Source organism: Myodes glareolus, chromosome 3 (assembly GCF_982192425.1).
Source record: "Myodes glareolus chromosome 3, mMyoGla1.1, whole genome shotgun sequence".
Taxonomy (NCBI): domain Eukaryota; kingdom Metazoa; phylum Chordata; class Mammalia; order Rodentia; family Cricetidae; genus Myodes; species Myodes glareolus.
The window spans coordinates 41,651,844-41,679,566 of NC_142028.1; positions in this window are offsets into that span (position 1 = coordinate 41,651,844).

Here is a 27,723-nt window from a genome sequence, read left to right on the forward strand (position 1 = left end):
AGAGGAGAGGGTGCCTGACCTGGCCTTGCCCCACTATCACACTGATGATTATCTCAAATATCACCATAGAATCTTTGTCTGGCAACAGATGGAGATAGAGACAGAGACCCTCATCAGAGCAATGGACTGAACTCCCAAGGTCCAATTGAAGGGCAGAAGGAGGGAAAAGACAAGCAAGGATATCAGGACCACAAGGAAGTGTGCCTGTTCTAATGGGAGCTCACCAAATTCGGCTGGACCAGGAATGAACACGCATGTGATCAAACCAGACTCTCTGATTGTCGCTGACAATAGGGGCTGACTGAGAAGCCATTGATAAAGGCACTGGGTCTTGATTTTACCGCATATTATGGCTTTTTGGGACCCTAGTCTATATGCATGCACAGCTTCTTAGGCCTGGATGTAGGGGGGAGGGCCTTGGACTTCCCACAGGGCAGAGTTCCCTGCCCTCTCTCAAGCAGGGAGGGGGAGGAGGGTGAGTGAGGGAGCAGGAGGGGATTGGGAGGAGGGGAGGAAGTGTAAATTTTTGAATGGAAAAAAAATTAAAAATAAATATAAAAAGAAAAAAGAAAAAATAAAGTGTCTCAGTGATTAAGAGGATGTATTGCCCTTCTAGAAGATCCAAGTTTGTTCCAAGCACCCATGTTGGGCAATTCAGGATTACCTGTAACTTTGGTGAAAGGATATGTGATGCTCTCTTCTGGCTTCTGCAGGCACTACAATCGTGTATACAATCTCTGCCACATTAACATAATTAAAAATAACATCTTTAAAAGTAAATAAAAGAAAATCACAATCATGCCCACAATCCCTGTCACATAAACATAACTGAAAAATAAAATCTTTAACAATAAATAAATGAAAATATTAGCTAAACAAAGCCAAATCAAGAGAGATCTCACTGTCATTTAAAATATTAATGTAAATTCCTTATGGTTCAGCTGATGTTAAATGACAGAAATAAAATACAAGAGGATAATGTGACAGAGTATTGCAATAATTTCTTCCTTAAGGTAGAATCTTGGGAAAAGCCTGCTACTGATGGGACATGATCTGTGAAAATTTAGCAATGTCAAAATCTGCACTGTGAATTTTCCGATAAGGAAAAGAGCAAGAGCGGCAGTCCTGAAGCTGGAGTAAGCTGTTATAACCATGACAGGCAAAGAATAAGAGATTGAAAGCGACAGATCGCGTGAAGGTGAATGTTTGGAAAAAAGGCAGAACCAGAATGCACATGGTTTAGAAGCTGAAAGGAGTAGTGGTTTTCTAGAGGTAATATGAAGTCAGAGAAGGGGTTTAAGTTCATAAATCTTATGAACATTTTAAGAAGCTATTGGCCACTGAGAATGTTGTGTTAAAAGTGAAAGTAAGAAAAGAATGATGGATTAGGGAGTGATTCATTAGACAAGTCAAGAGATAATGGCTCAAGTGAGAATGCTAAGCGTGTTCAAAAAGAAGCTCAGGTTCAGGACGTGCTTTGGAAATGAAATCAAGTGAACAGTCCTATGAATGAAAAGAGTATAAAAGGATGAAGCAAAGTGCTCAAGAACCTTTGGGATTTTGGTTTATGTATAGGCAGTGCTATTTGCTTTCAAATGAGGAAAATTAGGAAAGATGTGAAAAGGGAAAGAGGTTCATGGAAAACTATGAATATCCATTGTCTCTTTTCTTATTTTAATCCATATCTGACAGTAACAATTTCAAGTGGTCAGCTGTGTCACAGATTGGAAATAAGGCAAGGTTAGACAAGCATTTAGGGAAAAGATAGTGATTGTAACCTTAGACCTGATCAACTCAGGCGAAGAACAATGGTTAACTCTAGAAAGATTCTAAATCATCCTATTGTTAGCAGTTATAAGAATGAGAAAAGGAGACAGGGGAAAAGAAAACAAGTCCATTGTAGCAGCGATTGCCTGAAATCCCAGCACACAGGAAGCTGGGGATCATGAATTTGAATCAGCTTGTACTTTGTCCCCCCCCCAAAAAAAAAGAAGGAAAACAACAACATGTGATGTTCTAAAAGCTAAATGATAATAAATATTATTTGACATCTGTAGTTTTCCCAGCTAACCTCCCTCTTTAATTGCTTTTATGATAAGAAAAGTTCTGTTTAACAATGGGTGAAATATATGACCCTCAAGGAAAGAGTGAACTAAAATGTCTTTAAAGGGGAGGATGCTTAACTGCCTGGGATGTCAAGGATTGATAAGTTTATGAATGATAAATGAGTGGCTAATCTTAGAAATTGATCAGCAATGAATAAAACCTCTTCCCTACTGTGGGGTCTCTGGACAGACCTTGGTGTGTATCAGAGAGAGATGAGGCTGTTATAAGCCATTTTATAGACCTGAGCAGTGAACTCTGCGGGATGGTTGGTCTGAACTTTGTAACTGTTCAACACCTTCCTCCTTACTTTTACTTAACTCAGTTTCCAGTTTTACACAAACATGCGAATTGTAACTACACAGCTTCTATGTGGAAATCTAGAATGACTACTAGATAAACATATACATAGATACAGAAATGCATAAAGATATATACATGGTAATGGCAGCAAGCATAAATTTTTAAGCCTGTATTTCATTGGACCCTGTGTTGGAAAATTTATGAACTATGAGTTTTTCCTGGCAAGGAGTAGAGAAATACCTAACTATATTATCCTAAGAAGTTAATCAGTTTGTGTAGCTAGAATAATTCACTTTAAAAATGAATGTTCCTTCTCCATCATATCCTTCTTTAGACTTAATTATCCAAATAATTCTTTTGATACTTTGCTTTATGTCAATAAGCATCACCAATCTTTTTATATATGTTATATTATATATACATAAATATACATACAAATACATACTGTTCAGATTTTTGTCAAGAATTTAAATAAGCTGTAGATATTTGAAATGATCATTTATATAAAAAAACGTGCAGCTTTAGTTGGCTTTTCCTTTTCCACTTGACTATGGTCAAGGATCACACATGACTTTAACTAAATTCAGTAGATGACAAAGAATTACTAAAATATGAAATTGCTGAAAAATACATTTTAAACCCTAATTAATATGCCATTTTACAAATACTAAAATAAAAGGAAAGTTCAGACATAGACTCATTCTTCTATTTTCCGCTTAGATATTTTCAAATGTAGACTCAACAAAGAGGATGACATCTTCAAAGAACTCTTAACTGATAATGAATGAGCCTTCTATTTTGTCGTGATTCTTTTACCAGGCATGTGATGATCAACTTGAAAGTCTGTTGCTACATAATGAAAAGACAGTTAGTTTTAGCCCAAGTTCTTTGGATTAGTTTTAAAAAATGGAGGTGTTATACTAAAATGTCTTTTAAAGTAAATCTACTCTTTTAGGGACATTTTATGTGTCTTTGTTACCAAGAATGATTTTAATCAGTGTACTTTATATAAGGGATCTGGCATCTTGACTGCCATAGATTTGGTATCATTGGAGGACCCTTGAACCCCCAAAGACACCAAAATACAAGTGTATATAATTGCTTTGTGAAAGTGATTTCAACTTGAAATTATACTTTTTACAGAACACACACTGCCCATCTGATACACTTGTAATTCCTGGCTTATTGCACACAGCTCTCCATTAAAAAAAAAAATAAAGTCCCTACTGCACCCATTTTTCCCTTCTTCCTTCCTATTTTTTCTTTTCTCTTTTTTTTAGCAGTTTAATTCTTAAAAAAAAAGATAGGTTTATCTTTCCCAGTTTCAAACATATACATCTGCATAATATTCTCAGGAATGAGAGGAGTTTGGGGACAACAGTGGTTAGGTCTCCAGCAGCCTCCTTGGGTGTAACTACCAATCACAGCTTATGTTCATGATGTCACTGTGAGAATTCTTTAGATCTACTGACATGTTTCCTGAAGGAAAGGTGGTGACATCTCCATGGTCAATGGTTAACACTGGGAGACAGACTCAAGAAGGAAGAGGAATAGGCTGAATTACTGCAAGACTTCATTCCCACACAGGGCTGTGTGTAGTTATGTATAAGGGAAAGAAAAATGGACCCTAGGGAAGAGGTTTTTATCCATTATATTAAAAATGTGGCCAAGGCCTGAGTCCGCTGAAAAATCATAAATGGTTCTTATACTGATCTTCCCACAATGAAAACTATATCAGGAGGCATATTTTTACTTTAAGGAAACGTATTTGCCCAAGAAGTTTTACTAAATAAACCAGTCAATGCAACTAAGCAATTTGTTTTAAAAAGATACTTTCTGACATTGAGCATGCCAGCTCTGTATTTCCACACTTCCCCAGTAGCCTCTTTGTAATAGTGTGTGGATGCTTCATAATTGTCATTTTTAATTTAACATGTGTTCTAGGCATCCACATGGTCTTTCTAGTCAACCTTTAAAAACTGCAGGCTATTTTAAATCTTGACTTTTATAGAAAATATTTCAATGAATATATTCATTGAATGTACATGGATTTTGAAGCAATATATTAAGTGAAGAATAAGCTAGTTGAGCCAAAAGGACTAAAAAAACCATTAACATTATGATTCTAGAATATGATACTATCTTCCAAAATATCAGATAATTCACCCCTCCATAATGCACTGGTTTTAGGCAAATGTCAATAACACTAAGAGCTAAGAAAAGACAAGGCAGTAACAACTCTAGCTTCATGCTTGGTAGAGAACATAACTTCTGATTATTTCTACTGATAGACAGAGGGTATGAATCAGTTAAGCAGCATGGCAGAAAGTCTGAAAGAAGGTACATCCTAAGGAGTAGCTTCCACTCCACTCTCCTGAAAAGCCCCAGTTTCACAGTATCAGCCATGAACTGCAAGGCAATATGTATAAAGTATAGCAGATGGAAGGAAGGGAGGGAGGAGTCAAACAGTAAGTTTGCAATCTCTACATGCAGACTTTATAAGGTACCATTTGCAGTGATCTCGTCTTTATGGGAATAAGACAAATCACAATGAGAAGATGCACCATAAAGCTGATTACTGGAATTGGTACTGATGAGGAAGAAACAAAGAGTGCTAGGCAACCTGCTCCATCCAAAAGAAATGTCACTTGTAATGATGTGCAGTATGCATGCCTGAAAAGCAGAATTAGGTGCCGGGCTTTAGCAGATGTAATTATATAGCGTGATAAAGTGAGGCACAAGAGAAGCTGAATGACTCTTTCCAAATTACAAAGCTGTAAAGCATTCAGCAGTCAAGTAGTAAAAATGGAGGAAAGTACTTTACTCCTTTAATTTGAAAAATCAATCCCCTGCCCTATAACAATATGCCTGGGACGAGCAATGTACTCCGGAGTATAGAAAGACTGCTGTTCTTTCTATACTTGCAAGTTCCAAGTGATTTCACAACTTCAGTAAGATCAGCTATGTAGGACAACAAGAAGCCCAAGTCACTGTACTTTTCTAGATTTGCCTTTGTGACACAAGAAGCTATATGTGACAACAGTGATGTGATAATCTTAAATTAAGGTAAGATTCTGACAAAGGTAAGAAAATACAACCTTCTTATAGTGGGTCCTTTTTCACTTCTCGGTACCCTATAGAGCTCATTCCTGTGTATTCAATAGATGACAGGGTGTGTCTGGTACAGAAGAACACATGACAGTGTCTACCAGGCCATCTGCTGTCAAAATAACAAGTGCAGTTAGAGTGAAATAAACAGACCTGGAGAAACAAGGGGCAGGGAGCAGAAAGGCCATAGAGAAAGTGTTTTGCTAGCAAGGGAAAGGCACTTGCTCTGTAGAGATATTTCCAGGCTGAAAATGGAAGTGAAAAAAACAACAAATAAGATATGCAAATTGCCTGCACTAGGATAATAGAAATCTAGGGACTGGCAGGAAGACAATGCTTGTACAAATGAAGTCATTGTTCCTTTTAATTATCTGCATTTTTGGCAGAGTCCTGCATGCCACCCTTCCAGCAGTTCTAACTATTCTTATCTCAGTGACTTCACATGGCTGCCATGGAGAAGGCGTGGGTTTTAAATGAGATATGGAGGGGGGAGAGTGTTGTTCAAGCAATAGAAGCCCACTTAGTCTTGAACATAAAATAGATTTTGAGAGGCATTGGTCTTCAAACATAATTTTTCTCGTGAATATTGTCTTTTTATTTGATTGTTTTTATGACTAATATTTTCAAGACAAGGAAATAGGACTCTAACAAGGTTGCCTTGTAGTAGAAAACTTCTACTGCTCAATTTTCCATACAAATATTTACTTATTAATGATGACTACCCTCCTCTTCCACCACTACCTTCTTGATCTCACTTTGTCTTATCCCCTATCTACCATCCCTAAGCAATCTCAAATTACATCTTCCTTTCTAATTTGATTTTGCATGACGTTCAGTCCAACCTGTGCTGCAGCAGTGTGAAGAAATTTGCTCCATCCCAGACCCTATGGATTCATAAATAACCCATATAATAGAGATGAATTATCATTTGAGACAACTGTCATCAAGAAAAAGTTTGCCTTGCTGGACTTACATTAGTTAGATGCTTGCGGCACACCAGTTACTGCAATGAAAGTTTGGTTGTCATGTATTGTCTCAATCATCACAGCAAATTAATACACCTATTATTAATATTATGTATATTAATATGCACAGCAAATTAATGCACCTATTTCATCCCCAATGTCAAGATGAGAATTCTAAAGATAAGAGATAGGGAGCCATGTATCAAGGGTGTGTTCTCTTGGGGGGACGGAATGAAGACAACATTTGAAGTCTGCCCCAAACCCTGGATTCTTAGCTGTTACTAACATAAATGGTAATAGCAACAAAAATGAGACGATAGCTAGCAACTATTGAACAGGTGCTTTTTTTCTGTTGCAAACAGATGGAGAAAAGCATGATTATTATTCAATTATAACAATCACTGTGGGAGATCAAGCAAGTTTTCACCATTCATTACAAGGTGCAAAGTCTTTGGATGTGGTCTCATTTGATGAGGAAAGTTCATGTACTATACCAGAGTCTATGTTCCTTGATTTTTACCTGGTAGGATCACATGAGTCTCTAACTTCATTAATTCTAATGAAGAATTAAAAGAACAGGAAGAAATAATACAATAGCCAACCCAATTTACAACTTACTGGTAGTTGTATGGGAAATAACTAAAGCAAGAAAACACAGTTCTACAAATATATAAAACACACACAGATAATCATGAAGTAATTTTAATAAAATGAACACGGTTAAAGGGCAGGAGCAATTTATTATCATTGTTTATCCGATAAACATTACTGAGAACCTATGTGTACTGGAAGCTCTGTTGAACCTGCTGAGGGAGACAAAGATGTATAAAGACATATGGATCATTCTGCCAATAAACATTAATTGTGAGATTCATTCTGCTGAGGATAAGCATCTTGTCTCATCTACAATTTGTTACCCACTTCCTGCTCCTAATTTGCAAAACAATTAATGACCTTGTTAGCAAATGTGTAAACAATGGCTATTAAATACGTAAATATACTCATTTGGCTACTCCTTTTCCTTTGCCAATAAAATAAAACCTCTCTATTAATAAACTTCTATAAATGAAAGGACTCTGTTGATAAATTACACTTAGACATGACAAACGTTCTGAGTGTGTAAGGGTGGAAATAAGAGACCCTGGAAAAGGTAATCATATTCTTTCTGTGACCTTCACAGTAGCATTTATTAAAAAATTAAAAGTGTATTCATTTTTAAGTAGAAATTACATCTTCAATTATATTACTTAATACATTGTCTTTATATGTTTTCTATAGGCACTGTTTCCACTCATTCAATTACTGACTATAAAATAATTCAAAGAAACAGAAAATTTAACTTATAGTAAAAGAATATTAAAACTGTATTAATGGGAAAAGAGAGAGGATAGCTTCCCATTATTTATATTCCCATTGTTTTCTTTAAGTAACTGTCCAATCTTCTGTTTTGCCATGGCTAGTAGGTAATAACTATAAATGCCTTGTATTTGTAGGGCACTTGGGTTTTTATTTGCAGTAGTAATGCAGATGAGAGTTCCCAGCCAAAGCAACTAAAACTGGAGGCTATTATTTTGTTTTATTAAGGTCTATCATACACACATTAAACCATATACAACACACTAATCCTGAGTGCACCACTAGATAAATTTTAGGTTCATGTATCCACATAGATCAAAACTAAAACATTCCTAGAGCCCTACAAATTTCCTTTTATCCCCGTAATCAATTAAAGCCACTTCCTTCTCAACTTCCCAACTCAGGAAATCCAGTTAACACAGCTTCTTCTGCCTGTTTCTGATTGTCATGTAAGTGAAGTTAAGAATGTGTACATTTTGTGTGTGTTTTTCCCTTTAGCAGATATGTGATTTAACTGGGAGGCTGGGGCAGATGCTGTGTTCTATTAATCACATAAACATTACACAGTACACATATACTTTTCTCTGTTTGATATTTGAATCCTTCTAGTTCTGCGTAAAACATGAATAAAACTATTAAAACAAAATAACAACAACAACAAAGAAAAACCTCTAAGAAAGCTGTAGAAATGGTCAAGTGGTTTCAAGTTGTTGCTATGAAAGCTAAAGACCTGCGTTTGGATCCCACCATTGATGTAAAAATCTGGGTATGTCTGCATGTGTCCCTACAGCCCCAGTACTGTGGGTAGAGTTTGAATAGAAAGTCTCTGCCTTTCATTGTATAGGAGCTGAACTCTGGGTTAAGAAAAGACTGTGTCTCAAAGAGAAAAAGAGAAACATCTTACTCGTGCTTTCCCCATATTCATATGTACATATACACAGACAAACACACACACACACACACACACACACACACACACACACACACACGATCTTAAGATATCAACAAGCAAATAAATATTAAATAAATAATGGTCAAAAGACCATTATTTCTGAGTAAAATCAGTGTGTGAGCTAATTTAAACTTGAGTGTGTTTTCCAACTCTTGTGTACCTAAATTTTAAATGTCATAGATTCTCAATTCTTACAGGAGAGAACAAGCTACTTCAAGTAGACAGAGGAAAGGGAAATTAATAAGAAACTTTTGCATTAAAGTGAAGCCCTTATTCTAAGTCTAAATCAGAAATAATTTTAGATCTGCAGGGAATGCAAAGAAAACTACTCATTTTTAAACCCAGTACCAAATGTAGAAGAAAAAGAAATGAAACATGAAAATCTAAATTGTCCAATTGGGCTCTGCAGCTTTGAACCCCTACTTACTCCTAAGAAATTTAAGGGTAAACTTCTGTTTAAAGTTTAATATTGTTACCTTTACTGGAGGAAATGCAGACAAATTATCTCTGAGAGATTTAATTTTCAATTAAAGTCTCAAAACACAAAATGTTAAAAAGATCATAAAACACATAGGAATTAAAGACACACCAAGAACTAGCAGTAATAGAGCAACTCAGACAACTTTTGATAAAAATTACAAAATGGAAGATCATACAAGAAAATAATGACTCTGCTAAATCACACAAGAGAGTCTTAGTCTTTGTCTCAATGAAACTAAAAACTTAGGAGGTGGGACATAACTCAGTAGAAGCTGAAAATATAACAACTAAATAGAAGTATAATAATTAAACACAGGATAAAAGTAGGATTTAATGATATATAACATCTACTCAATCAACATCCCTTAGCAAAGAAAGATTAAAGTAAAGATGATTAGATTATAATGCAGAACTTTTCACAAGATATGAAAGTTAGTTTTTTTCTTTTACAAATTCAACAAAAAGAAAAGGAAAAACATAAAATCAGAATTTATATCTGTATATATCACACCAAAAATCTGGAACACAAAGACAAAGGGAACTTAAAATCAGTTAAACAGTGGGGCTAGAAAGATGGCTCAGTGATTACGAACACGTGTACCTCCTTCATAGTCTACAAGTTTGGTTCCCACTACCCACATTGGGGGGCTTGCGTACATCTGTAATTTCAGCTCCAGGAGATTCAACATCTTCATCTGGCATCCATATGCATCTGCATACATGTAGACTTACACAAAGAGAGAGATGCCCACACAATCACAAAATTATATGGAATACAACTGAGAGAGTAAAGTTCATAACAGACACGACTTACCATAGAGGGGTTGTTATCTTGTAAGGAGTGGAAAGGACTGAAGTATCTTTTATGCATTTGGAGTGTGTAGTATAACTTAGAATTATATAATCACAAATACACCATGTAAAATGTAAGTGAAATAAGAATATTTGAAATTAACAAAACCAGAGAACAATTTCTACAAAACGTATAATCAGGTGATTTCAGAAAAAGATAGAAAACACAAAAAGGAAACAATTGCCTAAAAGGTATAAGATACAAGAACAACTGACTGCTAATGAACGTTAAACTAAATAGTCAAGCAAGTTCCAACATACATTGACTGTTTACAATGGCATATGATAGTAAATATGACAAGCAGAGGTTGCTAATAGCAGACACTGAAAAAGAAAATACAATGTTTTAAGTCTTTACATTTGGGAAAGAAGAAATGCCAACATTAACTAGCTCCAATATTAACTAGTTTTAATACTAACTAGTTTTAAATTTTATAACTAAACAAATAAATTAAGGTTGCAGCAGCTAGAGAGGTGGTCCAGCAGGTAAGAGCACTTGCTAGTCTTCCAAAAGACCCAAGTTTGGTATCAGAACCCATATCAGGCAGCTCACAACCACCTTAAACTCCAGCTTCGGGACATATAGTGTCCTCTTCTGTACTTCCTGGGCACCCAAATGCATAGGCACATAGAATCTTGAAGACACACATAAATAAAGATAGTTTCAAAAAAGAGATAACAGTACAACTACAACAAGATGAATTTTAAAATGAAAAGTAAATCTGAATAATAAAAGGAAATATAAAATGAAAGAAGTCAAGGAACAGAAAAAGGAGAAATAAAAAAAGTGGGACAGACAAAATAAAATGACAGATGCCAAGATTCTAGTGATTTTTAAATTAATTAAATTCTTGAAATAAAAGATACAAATTACCAACATTAGTTCATAAAAATTTTAACAATGTGCTGCTATGGCCAGCTCTAAAATAATAACTCACAGGAAGAGTAAAGAGAAAATGTTTATTATAAAGTACAAATTTTCTAGTATTTAAAGAAAATTAGCTATAATAATGTTAGTCTATACAGTGATATCAGTTATAAAAGTATAATCAAGATTAAGAAAATGACTATGATAGATAAATACAAAACAAATATATAGGAAAACATAATGAGAGAGAAAGAGAGAGTGTTTCATTAGGCTACTCATGTCATATACCTATAAAATATAACTTCAAAATTTCAATAAGTTGCATTTGAACAAAATTTTAAAATATTTACTCTAGCAACAACCCTATTAAGAGGTGCCCAGCATTCACTAAAAAGTATGAAAGTCCAATAGTATGCTCTAACAATCTAATTAAAATTTGAAATGACAACATGAGCAGATATTTCACTGAAAGGATACACAAATGTCAGAAAAACACATAAAAAGATGTTCAGCACCACTATATATTAGAGAAATGCATATAAACACATTCTGAAATATTATGCTCTATTTTTCAGAAGAAAACTGTACAAAACAGCTAAAATTAAAATGTACAAATTTAACAATACCAGATGCTAGCAAGAATATCAGGAAAGTGGGTCTCTCATACATTGCTCACTGCTGGTGGACTGAAAATGATCCAGCAGCTCAGGGAACAGTTTAGCAATTTCTCTAATAACAGAAGCACGTTCATAGCATGCCACCCAGTAACTGTTTGTGGGCATTTACCCAAGAAAGTAAAACATATGTTGATTTAAAAACCCAAAGCATTCCCCTCACTAAACAACAACAACGAAAATACAAAAAAACAAAACAAAACAAAACAAAACAAAAAAAAAACAAGCAGAAAGTGGGATACCCATACCATATATGACAACACTGTTATACAGAACAGAGTGTAAACAGAGTTCTCAAATGGGTTCAGGCACCATGCTGAATTGAAAAGTCAGTCTCCACAAGCGATGTGAGCCACGTTACAAAAGTATCTCAAAATGACAAAATACCGAGATAAAAGACAACTTAGTGATCACCTGGGGTGAAGGACGATGGCAGGGTGTGGTGAATGTGGCTCTGAAAGAGTGGCAGGACAGAGGTTTCGGTGATGATTAAATAAGTTGATACCTTGACTGCAGTGAGATCAACACTCCAGGAACCTAGGAGTTGTGATAAAGAACAGGGATCTATGTACACACCGCACCACCAGAAACTGCCCAGCTTGGATCACATACAATGATGTGTGGACAATACGACCACTGGGCGAAATTAGCAACTTCCTTTCTCAGTGTTTGAATATGTTATACAGTTCTTTCATTTCTTTGGCTAGGTTTATTCAAAGCTACGTCTCTCCTCAGACAAAATGGCAGACACTAAAAGTATAAATACCAGCAAAAGCTGCAAGGATTGTGGACAAAAAGAGCTGTCATACAACACGGTACGAATGTAAACCAGCTAGCCGTGATGGAAAATGGGAGAGCAAGATCTCAAGAAACTAAGGACACATGTACCATGTAATCAAGTTACAGGTATATGACTCCTAGGTCTTTACCTGAAGACTTAGAAGTCAGCATATTACAAGAATATTTGCTCATAAATGCTTACTACAAGCCTATTTACAATAGCTAAGTTATGGAACCAACTGAGGTGCATGTACATCAACAGCAGAAATTAATGACCTGTAAAGCAATTATATCATTCTCTCAACAAAGACAAAAGTAGTTCCTTTGCAAAGACTAATTGAGATGACAAATCTTTACAGATAAATAGATTGGGAGAATAAGGAGAAGCAGAGGAAATAATTAGAGCTTTCTACAACTGAAAACTATGGAAACAACAGGCACTTAGAGAATACTAAGAAAACACCATGATTCCTCTTTGGCAATAAATTCAAAACTTGGCTATAAAATGCCTGGAATAATACAGTGAAGACAGTGGTCTGAACAAGGAGAAACAGACTTCTTTTTAAAAATATTTTTAGATTTACTAGTGTTATGTGTATAAGTGTTTTGCTTGTGTCTCTATTTTTTTCTGTTGTAATAATAAAACATACCATGATCCATAAAAATTGATAAAATAAAGCACTAGATTTGGAGCTTACAGTGTTAGCGGGCTGGAGTCTATGAACATCATAGCAGGAAGCCTTACAGCAAGCAGCAGGCATGGGACTGGAGCTGCAGTTGAGACAACCATTAGAGAGAAAGAACAGAAATAAGATGGGTTTTTGAAAGCTCAAACCCTACACCCAGTGAAGCTTTATCTTTCCCAAACATATCCACCCTCTGGGGACCAAGGATTCAAATATATGAGGCTATGGAGGGTCATTTTCATTCAAACTATCACAATCTGCATGGACGTATGCCACCATATGTGTGTTTGGTGTCTGCGGAGGTCAGAAGAAAGTGTAAAGTCCTCTGAAACTGGAGTTATGGATAATTGTGAGCTGCTATGTGGGTTCTAAGAACCAAACCTCAGTTCTCTGCAAAAGCAACGAATATTCCTCATAACTGAACCATCTCTCCAGCTTCAAGAAACCTAGCTTTTAAAACAATGAATTAGTTGGAGATGAAGAGATGGATCAGGGGTTAGGAACACTTGTACTCTTGCAAGATTCATTTCCCAGCACCCACATGGCGGCTCACAACTATCTGTACTTCCAGCTACAGGCAGGGTATCTGACACCCTCTTCTTGTTCCCAGATGTACTAAATAATTTATATGTTGCAAACAGGTCTTCATATACACATTAAAATTTTAAAAATCTTTAATGAATTTTCAACTGTAGGGATAGCTATATAGTTATGAGTCTCCTGTTCCTTTTTTTCTAGCTCCAACAAAAAAAGTGCCAGAGAAGACTTAGAATGTTTGTTATACTGAATATCTGCCAAATTCTCAAATCAGTCACTGGAGTGGCATGGGATAATGCATCACCTGGATCACTTCTTGATATCAGTTTCTTTGGATGCATTGCAGGAGAGTTGTCTCGGGCATAGCTGTTACTGACACTATCAGTATAGAAGACATCACTCAAAGGAACAAAAAAGGGCAAGTGTGACCCTGTCATCCAAATATTTATAGACCAATTCCCACCAACGTTTATATTTTTGTTGTACTATTAGGTGATTCAACTGATATCCATCAATGGTTAGAAGACATCCACAGCATCTCACACCCACAGGTATAAAAGTGGTCTGTCTGTTAGATGCCTGATTGTCATGTCATAGAAAACAACAAGCTTTAGGTTGTCATTGAGGTTGTGAAACCATTTGAAGAAACCATCTACAAGGTAATGAAATAATATAGATTTATTAAAATTTCACTTCAAATGCTAACATTTCTTCATACAAAATCAACTACTTAAAAAACAATTTAGTCCTTTAAAATGTTCAATAATTGAAGAAAAAAGCAGTGCAGAATTATCTGAGGAAATCTAAGACAAGCTCACATCAGAAATCTCGAAATAATACACTCTTTGAGACCACTGCATCATATTTATTTGGCCAGTCATTAGTTTGCAATTCTCTAAGAATCTTTAAGCTTCCTCAAACCTCAGGATATTCTAGTCAATATTTGAACAGAAGCCAGGACTCCCCCACAGCCTCACATCAAGCAAGAAACAGAGCCCAGCTCATGAGAAGGAAAATCCATAGAGAAAAGAAAATTATGCTTTATTTCTTAGCTATTCATTTTTTCTGGGCAGTCAGTTAATTTTCATAGCATTATCTTTTATTTGCTTGTCTCACATCCCTAAAGAACTTCGAATTTCAACAACTGAGTCTCCTCAGGAAAACAAAGCAAAAACCTTACTAGGCTTCTTTGAAGTTCAGGTCCTATCATTCTCTCCCCTATAACATGAGCACTTTGAGTCATAGAAGCATTTCCTATCTTTTATATGTCTATGTCCCTTCAATATTGGAAGAGCATTTTATTGTCCTCATGTTGAGAAAGAAATCATTGAACTTATGAAACTAAATAAATCTTGAGTATTCCAGCAAATGCACTCTCTAGGAGCTGCATTGATGCATTACGTTTGTCTTTTAGTAAACACAATAATGTACATGATGAGATTCAGAAAATTTCTAAAGTTCAATTTTCCCATTGTTATTTTATTCTCTTTTGTAGATGCTGTAATTCATTTACTATTTTTCATGTACAAGAAATAAGTAGAGAATATCCTTTGGTGCTAAATCCCACAGAAGAGTAAAATTTGTACTTTCATTTCCTAAGAATCTGTAGAGTGGGGATGTGATGTAGGAGAGTCTTCTGTATTTCTGTTACTCTCATTGGTTAATAAATAAAGAAAACTGCTTGGCCTGATAGCTCAGAATATAGGTAAGACGGGGAAGACAGAACAGAATGCTGGGAGGAAGAAGGCAGTGAAGCAGACGCTATAGCTCTCCTCTCCAAGATGGACGCAGGTTAAGATCATTCCTGGTAAGCCATCACCTCATGGTGCTACACAGATTATTAGAAATGGGTTAATCAAGATGTGAAAGTTAGCCAATAAGAGGCTGAAACTAATGGGCCAAACAGTGTTTTAAAAGAATAGAGTTTCCGTGTAATTATTTCGAATAAAGCTAGCCGGGCAGGCGGTGGGAAGCGACCTGCCATTCCTTATTACTACAGGGATGGCAATACCAACAATATCTGCTTGTCAGAAATGAACGAGTTAGTGTGAGCTAGTCCAGCTGAAGCATTTAGAATTAAATATGATTCTGATGCCTGTTTTAACTCATGCCCTCCAAGAAGTATTACCAACAGAACTTCATTAACTGTCTCATCAGAATACTGGCATTCATTTGTTACATAAAAGCTCAGGATAGTGAGGGCAAACTATGAGAAAAAAATAAAAAGGCAAAGAAAAGAAAAGTGATGTTTCCACACTGGCACCATTTCACAACATACTGCCAAGAGACCAGTAAGATACTCAGCAGATATGCTGGCTTGTCACATAGGACTTTTCCAGAGGGACAGAAAGAAAAAGCAGATCTTGGCGTAGTTCACAGGAGAATTGGAAGAAAGAGGAGAGAAAAGTAATCTGCCAGATTTCTTCCCCTTCCTAGTTTTCACTGGGCAATTTTCATGGCTCACATCCTTGCAGGATGCAATCTCTGATTCCTCTGAGACTCAGCAGGAAGCCAGATCCCACACCCAGTGTCGCTGCTGTATTCCAATCATTTTCTGTTACCTTGTACGTGCTATCAATCAAGCTATAGCATGGAAACCAAAGCCAGCACCGAGGTTGCCTTTGAATCAAATCTTTTTTTCACAGTTCTTAGTGTAGTTGATCAAAACAGGGCTGCCGAATCAGACAAGTGATTTTGAGAGCTGGACCTGCTACATTCTAGCTATGTGAGGTATTTAAGCTACCTGAGTCTTGGTCCCTTCATCTATAAAATGGAAATGTTAATATCTACCTCACAGAGCTGTTATAAAGGATGAATGAGCAGTAAAGTAATTAGAGCTGTGATTGGCACATAAACGTTCAATAAATGTTTACTACCACTATAATCATCACTGCATACAAATGAGAAGACTGGGAAAGGCCATTCAGACCACTAGCTGTGAATCTGCCAGGAATGCACTGACGGAACAAATGACAGCCTACAGTGGCACAGGAGAGGTGGAGCTGAATGAAGACCATGATGGATTGCATCAACATAAGAAGCCTGAACAAATAATTCAAAACCCAAAATGCGTATTTCCCTTATTGCCTGAATTATTCAGGAAATTGCCAAAGCTCCCGTGACCCTCAGGATCTGTAGAGGTGTTTTGTGCAGCATATCTCTAATAACATGCCAGTGGACGATGGCAGACTTACAGAGGAGCTGATAGATACCCACAAAAGAGATACTGAAATTTTAAAATAGCCATCTTCCCACAGATTGTGCCATGTACTCCCTCCTCACTTGCTCAAGGTTTCAATTCAGCTTTCATGTGGCACTAAAGCAAGAATACCATACAGCAGATACATTTTAAAACAAGACAAAAAAAAATACCCAATTTTTTTTTTTTTTTAGCAATGTGTGGCTTAGTTTAGGCGGAAAAGGTAAATTAAATTTCCTCAAACATCTTCATGTTCATAGATGTTTTACTATTGTTTCAGCCTTTTATTTTTGAAGGCCTTCAAAAATTAATCAAATGAAATCAGAATTTAAATGAAGAAATGAGAAAAAAATCCACTTTTTTTTTACATTTCAATTAATTACAATACCAAGAGTCTCAGTTCAACTACGATATAGTAACTTGTATTCCAAAAGCAGGTCAAGTATATAAGAATTGTTCAGGCACAAATCTGGACTGTAGTTATCAATGCTAATAGGATCCCAAATCATTGATTATGCTTTTGATGTTTTCATAGTCTTACCACTTGAGTACTCCTTGTAGTTTCAGCCCAGAAGATCTAGAGTGAGAAGGTATAATTTTAAAGCCTGTTATTCTTTGTCTAAATTTTGAGCAAGTGAAGAAAGCATGGAGAAGCCATTTATGGAAAGAACTCAAAACACAGAAGAAGGAACAGCATTTACCAGGATTTTAATATCTCTTTCAGCTTTTATGTTGATGAAAATCCACAATCATATATAAGAAGAAAACCAACAACTCTTATCTAAAACAATTTTATCTAAAGGAAAGGGCAAAATGATATAACTATATTTTGATTCCAACAAATAGCAAACATTACATATATGTCTATTTACATATGCATACACACATATCTATGCTTATATGTATACATACATATATGCATAAATATCTTTTATCTTTCAGGCCTAAGGAGCCAGAAGACAGATTTTTGAACATGTATAATATCTGGCAAATAGTATGTATGGGTGAGAACAATAGAAAGTAAAATGCTCAATAAAGAAATAAATTCTCTTCTAAACCTAAATCTCTGACTCCTCCTGAACACATGTAAAGTCCAGACACAAAATAACCAATTTAGGGTAACATAACGGAACTGAATTTCTAGTCATTGTCCAGAAGACTGTTCATTCTTTGAGTCTGTCCAAATTAATTGCTGGCTAAAGTGAAGTCAACACACTCTGGAAGGAATATAACAGAATCCACAATGCATCATATTTACAAATTCTAGGATATTGTTCAAAAGTACCCGACAATAAAACTAAGAATACACAATCAATATTCAATAAAAAGACAACCAACCACCCCCTTAAATATCTCAATTTTGGATGAACTGCATCTATCATAACTAAGTTTAGGGAGCCAAAGAGAAGTATCACCATAACAACAGAAAAATCAAAAGACAAAACAAAACATGGTAGAGAGTCTAGAACTGAATTACAAAGTAGTTCAAAGGAAGATGTGACCCTTCAGAATTAGACTTTGCCACCTACTGGTTCACTGTTTATTTGATTTTAGAAGCTTCAGCTTGCTTTCCAATGAAGAAGGAATAACCAACCTAACAATGGGAAGAAATAGCCTGAAGGAGCCCTGAGGATGGCACTTCATACATGTCTGCTGTCACCAGAGTGAGGTGGGCTTTAACGTATTAATTTATCAGTTTTCTCTATGTTTCTTAGCTAAAGACTGGAGACATTAACACCACTTCTATATTACATTGGAAGCACAATTCCTATAACATGATAATTGCTCAATAAATTCCATCTAAGATGATAATTAATTGTACTATAAATTTTTTTTTATTTTTAAAAATCATGTGTGTGTATGTGTGTGATATGTATGTGTGCATATTCATTGGTGTGAGTTCTGGTACACACATGACTTAGTGTTTACATGGACATATAAGAACAAACAAGCATGTTAGTACAGTCTTTTGTCTTCTACTTTGTTTGAGAAATGGTCTTTTGTTGTTTCTCATTGTGTGGATATCCAGCAAGCTTTCCAGGATTCAGGATCCTCCTCCCATTTTGCCACAGGAGTATTGGAATAACAGACACCAACTGCTTGTGTCCAGCTTTATATGGGTTCAGGAATATCAAAGTCACAAGTCTTGGGCTTGCATGGCAATGTTTACCAAATGAGGTATCTTTCCAACACACAAGCTATCTTCTTTAAAATAAAGATATCAGGTAAACAGGATATGCTAAATCAGTTTTAGGAGCTCCCTAAAAGAACAAAAGCCTGGAACAGATAATACTAACTGAAAGAGAGGTTCTAAATATAGACTCTAATCCTAAAACTCAACTCATAATCCTATGTAGAATTTCCACTGCTAATTAGCTTCTGGCATGTGTGTATCTCCTCTCAGTTAAACAGTCTTTCTCCAATGTTGCTACTAAAGGGTTTTGTTAACACTAAAATAGTAGTGAAATGATTGATTTCTGGGTGTTGCCTTTAATAACATTAATCTTGTTGAATCATTTAGAATGAATGTGACTGTCATGTGTGTTTAGGAAGACTGAAAGCAGCTTACTAGCGCTGTCATGTTACTACAGTTGATGTCTGGAGAACTATTGGATCTATCTTCCTGAGAGGCATGTGGTACATGTTTGATACTAGTTGAGAGAAGTTCTAATTACAGTATAGAAGGAGGGGAGCAGGAATTCAGCTGCTTATCAATCACTTCTCCGCAGCCTTCCTCCTCGACAGGAACTGACAGGTCTCTGCACAATGTGCGTTCCAATCATCTCTTGCAGTTAACCTTAGGGCCTTGTTTCAAGGCACAAGTCAGATGCTGTGAATATTTAGAATACAGCCCTCTGCGAAAACACATTTGTTTTTTACCCTCACCCTCTCTTTCTAGAAAAAGACTTGGAGAAGTAAGGAAGCATGAAACAGGAACACACAGAGATACACACACACCACACACACACACCAGGACAAACAAAATCAAAACTGTTATGGAAAGGACCTGCATAGAGACAACAGATGTCTTCTGAGAACCTCAAACAAATGCTTTAAAGCTCATGAATAACTTATGCTCAAGGCTAAGGTGTACATCACAAACCCTTGTGATCTTTGGCTTTGTCTTTAGGCTTCTCTCATCTGTAAACCTGAATGATAGACCTCACTAACCCTGTATCATTTCATTCACCAAAGGAAATTCTCTAAGATAAGAGAAATGTGTATCCTAGCTTATAGAATTTTACTTACTTTCCCAACTTTTTCTAATCTCCGAACTTGGTCATAAATTACATTATAAAAACCACAAAATCAAATACAGAGCTATTTTGATACACCTAAGTGTGTCTCTTCCTTAATGTCCACACTCTGATTGTTGCATACCATCCTTTCCTTAATAAACCCTTTGTACTGTCTAGGGCTACCTTATCTAGAAATTCTCTCAGTGGCTTAAGCCAACACCACATCTACATCTGAATGGGGGGTCCTTAAGGAACAACCAGAGACTGCTGTTGTTTGGAGGGCCGTTTGTTGGTTCCCAACTGCTTGGCCGCTCAGCCCAAAAATCATCACACAGAAACTGTATTATTTAAAACACTGATTGGCCCGTTAACTCTAGCTTCTTATTGGCTAACTCTTATATCTAAATTTAACCCATCTCCATTAAGCTATGAATTGGCATGTGGCAGTGGCTTACCAGGTAAAATTCCATCCAGCTTTAGTGGGGCCACATGACTTTTCTCTTGCTCCACCTCTTTTCTCCTAGTATTCCTTTAGTTTTCTGGGCCTACCTAAGTTCTGCCCGATCAACAGGCCAAGGCAGTTTTGTTATTCATTAATGGTAATCATAACATATAGAGGGAAATCCCACAGCAGACTTCAAGGTGCAATAGTACCTGTGCCTCCTGTTGCCACCAGGTTATGAGATTTCTGAAGGCTCAATGATCTGGAATTAGTCCCAGAATATGTATATAGCAAGCTATAACTATATGTAAGTAGGTATGCCAGATAGTTGGTCATACAGGAGTGAAACAGATTCCTTTTTAAAAAGTGCTGTTAACTAACAAAAAAAAAATGAATTACGGTTTTGAAAACTCACAAGTTAAGTATCAGTTATGAAGTATGTAAATATTTAATTAATCTTCCTAAGCACCCAGATAAGATAGGTAATACTTCTTCATTTCAAATTGGGACAACTGAGAATAAGAGGAACATGTATAAATTTAAAGAATCGAATCATTGCTGCTGTTCAGAAAAGAGACAACAGTAGCCTAGATTTAGGAATTGAGAGCTGAGACCCAGACCAATCTTAATAAGGTATTTTATGATCACTGCACAGGATAATTAGGAATAACAGTTTAAAAACTGCAAAACTCATTAACACTGATACAAGAACAAGAAATATAAACACCAGAAACCTTGACTGTTATTTCTTTACCAAAGCCCTGAAAACGTAGGGTATATATTATTCCTGACACTTCAGCAAGCTACAGAAATTCATGACTGATGAGCACTCTGGGACTGTGTCAATTTCCTTATAACCTACATTTGCCTGAATATTCAAATAGAAAACAGTTACTGAAATAAGGTTATTGAAAAGTACAATAATTTGGCTAAAAGAAATAACGGCTATATTTTATGTTACCCCTCACCATGTGTGAGGCACTAATATCTGAATTTTCCAAACTACCTTTTATAATGTCATATGAGCAGCATCACAAAAACAATGGGATTGGAGTCTCTATGCATGATGTATCTGAAACTCAGTAATATTAAACAATTCTCCAAGCTCAGAAAGGTAGCAGCAAAGCAATTGTTAAATTTCCTATCTGTAATACTGAGAAATCAATTTTCCTTAAGTCCTGCCTTTTTGTGAATGGGAACTGGATTTACCTGGAAAAAGAAAGGAGCAGTCATCAGCCAGACACAGAGGGAGTAGACATGGTGAAGGGGAGATAAAACCCAGCAGTCACATGACAACAGGTAGATGGATAGATATGGGTCAATTTAAGTTATAAGAGCTAGTGGACCAAGTCTAACCTATAGTTTGAGCTTTCATAATTAATAACAAATCTCTATATAATTTCTGTGAGCTAGGGGGTCCAAAGAAAAATTCATTTATACATCTGCTTTTAGCATCTGGTCTTATGAAAATCATGGTTAAATACCTCTAAGGTACAATGACATGGACAAAAATCCAGAAATTTCTCAATAGAAGAATTCTACCTTATAATTTCTGATTTTGTGATTTTTGAGAGATTAGTATATTTCTTTGAGTCTCATTTCCCTCCACAAATAAAGTTTACACTGTAGTACATTGCAGAATTACTGTAAGAAATGAAGAAGATGGTCTACCTGTCAATATATAGCTCACCATCTGACAGGCTGTGAACACTTATCAATAAACGATAGTTACTATGCACTCAAGAGAAATGCTTATCATTATAAGTATTCTCATTTTTCACACAAAGAACCTGAACATCAGGCACAACTATATTTGTCTAGTTTTTACAGATTAAAATTGAAAAGCTAATGTTGACTCAATTGTTCAAGAGGAAATGGGAAAGGTCATTTGTTCATTGTCAGATAACTATTGAAGATCTTGCATGTTCCTGGATAGCTTTAGTGTGGGAAGTAACAGGAAATGCAATTGCTACCCTAAAGTTAATTTCATTTTCCATGAGAGAGGTGATTAGAATGTAGTTTTCTAAGGGCTGAAATGGATTAAAGGTAATATACAATGGAGGCCACAGTAGAAGACAGAGTTGTACATTTGGTGAGGATTATGAGGCAGTTTATAGGGTTTAGAGTGTGTAATTTGTGCTATCACATGGAAGGAGAGGACAAATTGAGACTGTTTTGTCAATAGCTTAGTTAACATCTCAGAAATATCTAGCACAAGAAAACTAGTGTGTGTGTGTGTGTGTGTGTGTGTGTGTGTGTGTGTGTGTGTATTTCAAAGTGGATATGGAGGCCAGAAGTCAACATGAGGAGTCAGTCTTTCACTATAGCGTTCCACTTTTTTTTATTGGTTTATTGAGACAAGCTCTCTCACAGAACCTAGAAGTCACATTTCAGGTACACTGGCTGGTCATCAAGCTCCCAGACTCTGCCTGTTTCTTCCAACAAATCTACCCAACACAGGGATTATAGACATGTTTCCCAATGCCTATATTTTTACATGGATGTGGGGGATCTAACTCATCTGTTCATACTTACACAGAAAACACTTTACTCACTGAGTATTTCTCCAGGAAGATGTTAAAGTAAACAACATATTTCTCTATTTGCTTCAAGAATGTTATTGCTCTTTAATTATCATAGCAAATAGTTTACCTGATGAAGAAATAGCTCTTAGAGTAACCGACAAAAGTTTATTATGACTAAGTGAAGACTTGTCTTATCGTATTCCACAACCCCAAATTACTACTTTAACTTAAAAAATTGTTTTCTTTTTATAATCTTTTAAAAAATTGTCTGATAATTTTTTATGATAAAGATTGATTAATTTATTTATACAGTATCCTGCCTGTAGGCCAGAAGAGGGAACCAGATCTCATTACAGATGGTTATGAGCCACCATGTGGTTGCTGGGAATTGAACTCAGGACCTCTGGAAGAGCAATCAGTGCTCTTAACTGCTGAGCCATCTCTCCAGCCCCTTTGTCTGATAATTTAATAGATGCATAAAATTTGCTAAAATCAAGCCCAATTCCCCATCCTCCCATTTCTCCCTTACCTCCACCCTCCAAATTTTATGTACTCTTATAGTCAATCCATTAATTCTACTTGTGTGTGCATGGATGTGGGACTATCTTCTGGACCATGGATACCCTCTCAAAGGTGACATCTCTAAGGAAAACTGACTCTCCTTCTCCTAGCAGCCATCAAGTGCCAATTGTTCTTAGGACATGAGTGAAAATTTATGTGACTCTCCCCTAACCATTTTTGGAAATTTGATCGTCTTGACCTTGTTTAGGTGTTATGAATGAATTCATAGCCTCTGTCAGTGAATTTATTCAATGGCCCTGTTATGTCTAGCAAATATTGTTTCCCTGAATATGATTGTTACCCATGGTTCTTTTTTTTTATTCTTTTACCCATGGCTCTTACAATCTTTCTATACCCTCTTCTGCAATGATGCTTGACCCTTGGAGGTACAAATATAATATAGATGTTCTATTCAGAGCTGAAAATGCCACAGTCCTTCATTCTCTGTGAGTTGATCAGTTGTCAATCTTTGAATTAAACATCATCTACTGCAAGAAGCAGTTTTTATGACAGGAGTTCAGAAATGTAGTAATATCTAGGTATAAAGAATAGAACTCAGCTGATTATTATATACACTTAGCATAATAATATTAGGTTCTTCCCTAGGGCCTATAATCTATCCTGCCATAGGTTTTTGAACCAGTTAACATTACCAAGCTTACGTTCTGTCTTGTTGAGTGAGCCTCAAATCTCCTCATAAAGTAGTTAGTTATTCCCACATCATTAATGCACTATTGCAACAGTGTATCCTGCTAGGCTAGTCATTATTATCACACACACTTCACAGTTGGATAAGACTACTGGTTGATATTCTTCCTCTATAGTATGCATAGAGTTTTCTGTTACTATATAACCTAACCAGTAGGAAGGAAATCTCCAGGCCAGTGCCATTTTGATGTCTCTATGCCATATGGCTCATATATGTATATCTTAAAAAAATGTGATCTTTCTAAATATACCTGACAAGAACTGCTTGAGTTTCTACTTCACTGCAGTATTTAATTATTTAATTTATAACATTTGAGAGGAATTTTTAGAAAATTTAAGTGTCTATATATGTATATTTGCTTATGTATTCTTGTATTTCATCCCCAAAGAAGATATCTCCCCATGATAATCATCAAACAAATACCCTAAATACTTGAAAGCGAAAAGTTCTCAAAAGTTTCTAAGTTTTTGCTATTATACAGATAACAAGCAGAGACTGCTATTGTTTACTTTGAGACTGAGTATCTTATTATGTATTTATTATTTAGTTTGTGTCTTCTCTATAGGTCGGGGTGCATATACATAAGCTCTCACTTACAGATTTGTTTCCAAATATGGTTCTTCAACTGAGAGGAGAGTAGCTGTGTTTTATTTCTTGATCCCTGCATTTTCTTACAGATATTTTTAAAAAGCAAAAGCCTCAGCATTTATGAGAAATATGCATAGCTGCAAATTAATAAGAAATTCTGCTTATGCACCCTAAAGCAACATTAATTACAATTTGATTGGGAGGTGAAGGACTATAGAAGCCAAGGTCATGTTTTGAATGGAATGCTGCTATGATCTCTGTAAGTGCTCTCAGCTATTGTATTAATTTTCATCCTTGCCCTCTAGAGACATATTTTTAGAGAAATTGATTAATTCCTGCAAAAGAGGGGCCTGGATTCCTAGGTCTTTTTTGAAGGATGTGCAGACTCACAGCAAATTGATTGCGTGGGGGAATTGCAAGCACTGAGTTTCCCAGCTATTCACAAAAGATAGTAGGGTAATTAAGAACCTGGGTCCATAGAAGAAAGGATAAAGGTAGAGAAAGAAAGGAAAGAGGTAAGAAGGAAGGGAGGGAGGGAGGAAGGAAGGGAGGGAGGGAGGGAGGGAGGAAGGAAGGGAGGGAGGGAAGGCAAACAAAACGAGGGGATAAGTGTATTCACAGAGAAGCAGGATGAGCATGGATGTAAAGATAAACTAGAAGAATAAATGTAGGCTGTAGTGATATTTCACTTGTATTTTAATAAATAAAGCTCACCTGAAAATCAGAGAGTAAAACAGCCCCATGGGTCAGCCTTACAGACCATGCAGTGGTGACACATACCTTTATTCCCAGTAGCCACATTAGTTTGTCATAAAAACAAAGTGGTAGTGGTATAAGCCTTTAACCTCACATCCTGGTGAGGAATATAAGACTGGATCTAAAACAGCTCTTAGATATATTCTCATTCTAAGATTCCTGGGGCCAGGAACACCATTTCAGACTGAGGTAGAGGTAAGAGCCAGTGGCTTGCTGTTTTGCTTTTCTGACCTACAGGTTGATCCCCAATATCTGTCTCTGGGTTTTTATTAATCATGCTACAGCAAGCTTAATCTAACCTCTGAACTTTTAGAGATGAGAATCAAATAATTCTTATCAAATGACTGGACCACTTGCCCTTTTATTTGTTATTGGGTAATGTGTGAGTGTGTAAATAGAGGAGGGGATTTAACCAAAGACACTCAGCATAATTTACTGTTCCCACTACCTTTGTCCCAGCCTATGGGATATACAAAGGGTCCCCCAGGAATCTTAAATTGCAGCAACAACACCCAGTGGGTCTTCAGAGAGAAAGTCTTCATGCTGGGCTATAGAGCCTCCTCTTGACTAGCACAGAGCTAGAAAATGTGCTGGAGTCTGCAAGTACAGAAATGTGATAGAGTCCCCTCCAGCAAATACAGACACACAAGAATTCCCGGAAAAGCAGAGTACGTTTTCTTCTTCTGTTTACTACAATGCATTCTGATGGAAGGAAAAAAAATCTTAAAGTTGAAACCTGCCATGGGTGACAGAAAGCAGTCAATGAAAAGTAGGCTAATGTGTTAAATATTTAATATCTGCTGATTGCTTTTGATCTCTCAATCACAGTATCCACGTGAATGCCTCTCTATTTTAAAAGCATTCCCCACTAGTATTTTATTCACACTCTTTTTCTAATATTAGTGTATCAAATATTCATAATGAAAATAGAAAGGCCATTGGCAGACATAATGGAAAGCATAAATCATCTCTGAGGTATGAAGAATGGAGCTGTGTGTACGTTCCCTTTCTCACATGCATGCACCTATTTTTCAGCACATGGTTATTTTAAATATGTTCTTCTATACCCATGTGCATATCAGGTCATGAACATCAGGAGGATTCCCACAGCTTTGAAAACATTTATTTCAGTCCCTGTAAATCATCTCATGATGCCATATAACATAAATTACCAAAAACTTTTACTGGTATTGGAACATTTATGTTATTTTCAAATTGTTGTGATTATGAGTTACATTGAAATAATTCTCCCTCATACATAAATTTATGAATTCATTCTGAAATAAATTTCTAAAATAGGACTAATGTTTCAAATACTAAGGTCATTTAAAACCCCCCTCCAAATTAGAAGACTAGGCTGATAAATGCAAACACTAATATAAAATGTAAAATGTAGACAATTCAATAATATTCTGAGGTCCTCTTATCAGTAGAAATCCATAACTATGAGATTCTTAAGTAATTTAGAATGTCAGAAACAAAGAGCTGTAAGAATGCATCAGAAAGTTGCTACGTACAGAAACTGATGCTGGCTGTTTTGGCAGATTTGTGATTTTGTCTCTGAGTTTCCATAAAGCTGTTGAAAACTGAGGTCTTCAATTTTGTAAAAGTCAGAGCATCGTGGTATGGAGGCTCAGACTGTAGTATACAGCATGTTCAGTTCTCCCCATAATTCAGGTTAAGAGAATGCATACTTGGTGCTAAAAATGTTCTCATAAGTCATTTTTTGAGATTTCACCTATGTTTTCAAAATACCAAATCAAGACTCAGGAACAGAAATGGATTTCAATAGGTGATCCTTATAAAGGCTACAGGCCTGAACTGAGAAGAGGAGGCTTTTTGAGGAATGTGCTTTCTGTGTGCTCATGTAAACAGTTGGGAGCCCTGGATCATGTTTATAATCTCTGTGCTGCTACTAAGATCCTTGGATTCTATTGGTCAACCAGTTGAACCCAAAGAATGAGTTCTGTGTTCACATAGAGATCCTTCTCAAAACAGACAAATAAACAAACAAAAAAGGTGGAAAGTAATTTAGGAATA